The following is a 5,010-nucleotide window of genomic DNA, read 5'->3' as shown; positions in this document are numbered from 1 at the left end:
AGGTCACCCATCCCATAATTACTCTAGGTTAAGCACGCTTAATCATGGAGTTCTTATGAGTTAGGCTACCGAAAAGCAAATGCATTTGTTGATATGAGTAGCCAAATCAATTCCTTTAAGCTATCCTTCAACCGTATAGTCTCATACCTATACAGTCTCTAGATCCCTCTCATTCCGGTGTATGTTTGATTCGTCCACGTACCCCTTCCACTGGAAGCCTGCCAGGAGCCGCTCCTTGTCCATGCCTCTTGCACCGGCGATCACTCCCCGCCCTCGTCAGTGCCCGGGTGTCACATGCCCACCAGTAATGAAAACACGTATGATGATTTTTTTCAAAATAACAGTATAGCAGTTGCCTTTCTTGAACTCCCATAAGAAAAGGTATTCATCACTGAATACTGTAACAAATACACCGGTTCCACTCCTAGAACCAGATTTGGAGGACTGGGATTTGTAAGTCATAATACTAGTGCATTTCATTTCATTCAATTCCATTCATCATTACATGAATTCAAATTCTTAGTTTGATTGTTTATGCAGTTTTTCTTTGTTGCTTGCACTATTTGAAAAATGTTAGAGAATCAGACACGGCGCTTTACTCGCAACAACGGCGACAACGCAACGACGGTGGTGGCGTGACTAAGGTGTGTCGGAGGCGCGACGGTGGCACAAGAAGGATGCTTCTTTCCCTCTCCTTTGGGTTTTAGGGTTACTGTTTGTTGTCTTAGTTTTTTCAAATTGGGTTTTAGGGTTACTTCATAGTGTAACGTGCACCACGTATACATCAAACTTCACACCTCAATTAAGTATGGTCACAGTGGCATTTGTCCCGTTAAGTTTTTAACAGCGTCAGCAAAAAGGATTGGGTTGAACAGTTTTTAAAAAAATGATGGAATCTTACTGAACTTTTTTAAAAAGTGGGATCATTTTGAACCAAACTCAAAAAAAGTGGGACCAAAATAGATATTAAACCAAGTAAAAATTATTAAAATGTCCATGTATTTAAAGTATGTCTTTTTTTATGAATAATTTTTTTTTTCAACTAAAATTTGATATATTTTAAAAGGTTACATAAAACCATATATATATGAGTTGTGAGAGTGACACTTCTAATATTGATATCATTTAATATGTACATAAATTATAATATTAAATAATGTTTTTGTAATTAAAAATGAATTTATCAATATTTGTAAGCACATGTATTAATAATAAATAATACTAGTTTTTCAAGAAAAAAAAAACTAAAAAAGAAAGAGTGTCTATTACTTTGGGTTCATTTAATTCACTTGCTCATAAACTCGCAGTCGCCAAAAGCGACTAGGGGGAGCTGTCGTAGAAACTTTGCCCATGTACAGAGATTGTTATGAACTTCTAGTTAAGCTAAACAGAGTCTTAATTTTTTATTGTCATAAAAAAAACTAGAGAAGAAAGGGCGTGTATTATTTTCCCAGAGACGATTGTTATTGTCATAAAAAACTACTTTATTTACAGATAATTGTGGATGTTTTCTTGAAGTTCCACGAATCATTAATTCCAATCACTTTAATGAATGCAATAAAAGACTAAACCAAAATAAGAAATAGATTGAGAAAGAAAGTGATATTGTAATTGTTTTGTTAATATTATATGAAGAAATGATACTAAAGATAAGCCACAAAGCCAACACCATCTTTCTCCTGAAAAGACACATTTGAGATGAATGAGTAGCGGCAACCTCACGCCGCGCATTTACTGAAAAAAAAAAAAAAGAAGAGTGAAGCAAATAATTGTTAGCGTTAGTAGATTCAATCATTCGCACTTCCATCACATCACAACACTTCTTTCTTCAATAATTCTCAGACCCAAACTCATCAATCTTCCTTTTTAATTAATTATTCTATAATTTTATAATTCAAATTTATAACATCACACTTAACTTTAAAACTTTAAAACTAAATTATAACTTTAATATGCTTTTACTTAATTTAATTGAGGTAGGTCGATTTTAAGGTTCTCAAAATTTAAGAAGTTACTTTTTGTTAGTGGAAAAATTTTAAATTCAAAAGATAAACCAAGAAATATCTTTTTATAAAAGACCCTTTTACACTTAAATCGGTAAAAGTTTTAGAATTTATATTATATATAAAAATTTAGAAGTGAGTAATCATATAACTATGTACCAATATAATTATGATAATATTTTTCACTCATCTTATAGATATTTGAAAGATGTGGTATTCTGAGGAAGTTTAGGTACTGAAATCACTTAAGCTTTTTTAAGTTAAAGAGTGGCACAAGTATCTTAAAACTAAAATGATTTGATAAGATTGAAGAAGAATCAAAATGAAGATGAGTTGCTTTGAAACGCATATAGAAAAGGAAAGAGAGGAGTGGATTATCAAGTAAGCATATTATGTGTCCATATATGCCAAGACCGCATCAACTTATGCCATCATTTTCTTTTAGCTATTACGTAAAAGTTAAAGTGTGATTTTAAGTTTCAATATAAGTAATATATAAAAACTAAAATTCATAAATTTAATATTTTCAAGGTTAATAATAAATAGAATTTAGTATGTTTTTTGTGTGTTGGTAATCTGTTTAGTTTTTAAACATTAATTTTGCTAATATTACTATATTTTGAAGACTGAACAGAGCGACATATTGAAAACTCAAGTAGAGAATCTAAATTCGTAAGAGATTTTATAATTTTTTTTTGTAAGAATGGTTTCTTCATTAATAGTAACGTTTTTTTTTAAGTTAGTTATAAGTTCTATATCGATTAAGAATAAAAATAATAATTATAATATATAAATAGAAAAATATTCTCTTCATAAAAAAGTACACTAATAAATAAGAACATAAATTTAAATAAAAACATAGAAGAAATTTAAAATTTAAGTTTAATACCTCAAGGTCTTCATCCAACAATATTTAACAAATTAATACTCAATCTGAAATTTTTTTTACCAAAAATTACAAACCTTCGTATAATCTTTTTTGGACAATATAAATTCTTCCCATATAATTTTTTGTGGTCAAAATTGAAAATCCTTCTTATAAACCAAAATTCAAACCTTCCATATGACACATCCTTCGTACACCTAAAAGATCTATTGAGTTATGGTGACAACTCTAAAAATAACTATTTAATTTTAATAGTATTTTCTTATTATTGTCATCTTCATATTACTCTCTATTAAACTCCGGCCAATACCTATTTAAGAACCAACCTATCTCACTTCATCAAAAGTCTTACATGCACTGAAACAAACATTTGACATACTAGGAGCATATATGATTGAATTGCTTTCGCTACTAGTGATATGCACAAACTTATTAACGATGACAATATTTCCCTAGCATTAATCCTCGCCTTGTACATCATACTTGTTGTGGGCAACTTCCACATTATTATTGTAACTAACAACTCATTCATATTCAACCAACATAATCTTGGTAAAGCCAGACTCAACTACACATGTATCAACGAAGTTATTTAAAAAAAAATAATGATTAAGACTAACCTCTCTCTAAAAGTTCAACATGAAAAATTGGAAATCACACATATGAGCATGTCAAACTATTCTCTCTTTATAATTTCTTGTAACACTAGTGCAGAAAGGACTTTAGACGTCAGTTATTTTGGACTTTTAACGTCACCACCAGAACCGACATCTATACGGATGACGTTAATGAGATGTCGGTTTTTTGCAGGGCCGACGTCAATCTAGATGTCTGTTTAGTAAGAAGTCCGACGTCCACAAAGACATCGATGTCTAATCTTAATTTAGATGTCGGTTTGTAACACTTGGGACGTCTATAAAGCTGTCAAACCTTGCATTAATCGATGTCTTTGGGACATTGTAGACGTCGGTTTGTGCATTAAACGACGTCTATGAAGTGAATGTTGTGTTTTGATGCGGTTTTTTGTCGTGTCTTGGGATAGCGTAGTAGCACCTCCTTCCTTTGTTAGTTTCTTCGTAAGAAAAAGTTGCATCTTTTGGACTTCTCATGGTATTTCAAACCCAAAGACAAACTTGGATCGTTGCCTAGGTCCATTCCGACCGTCACTGAAAAAGAATACCGTGAGAATACACCGTAAACTTTTTCGTTGACGGTCGGAATTGACATAGGCAACAACCCAAATTCGTCCTTGGATTGAAATGCCGTGAGAAATCCAAAAAAATGCAAGTTTTCCTTACGAGGAAACTAGCAAAGGGAGAAGGTGCACTACGCTACACAAAGACACAACAAAAAAATCGCACCAAAACACAACAAAAACTCATTTTAATCGGTTCAAATGAGATAATACATCAAAGATTACTTTAATCGGGGGGTAATATCAACTTTGAATAGTTAAAATGAGAGGAAACTTACTTGGAAATGCAGAGCAGCGGAGAAAAAACGCAAGACGATGAAATTGTTGGTTCGCAAACCGCTGGTTCGCAGTGTTATTTAACAAGAAATTAAACGTGTGTTGTACACAAAGCTGACGTCTAAAATAGAAAATACGTCGGACGCCGGACTAATATGACGTCCTTTCGATTTAAAAATTAATATTTTTGTACTATATAGGCGTCAGCTTTGAGGCATGAGACGTTTTGTGGGCGAAAACGAATGAATTTTCACATACTGGTAGGATTATAGACGTCGGTTCCTGATGTCTATATGTCTGACAGGTTGGTGAGTAGCATTAATGTCCGCCATATAGACGTCGGTGCCCCGTCAATGTGGCGGGATCCAACGTTTATAAGGCTGAAAATAATGACTATTCACCTGCTTGGAAGACTTATAGGCGTCAGTTAGCAGCAGCCCGACGTCTATATGTCTGACAGGTTGGTAAGCAACATTAATTTCCGCCATATAGACGTTGGGGCCCCCAAGTAACAGACGTCTAAAATGTTGAAGGAAATGACTTTTCACCTAACCGTCAGAAAATATAGACGTCAGCTTGGAAGGGCCGACGTCGAAAATTGTATAGACGTCAGATATCTACCTAATGGACGCCTATATTGTCAACTTATT

The sequence above is a fragment of the Vigna radiata genome, chromosome 7 (genome assembly GCF_000741045.1).
Source record: "Vigna radiata var. radiata cultivar VC1973A chromosome 7, Vradiata_ver6, whole genome shotgun sequence".
Taxonomy (NCBI): Eukaryota; Viridiplantae; Streptophyta; class Magnoliopsida; order Fabales; family Fabaceae; genus Vigna; species Vigna radiata.
Note: the sequence above shows the minus strand (reverse complement) of the source record.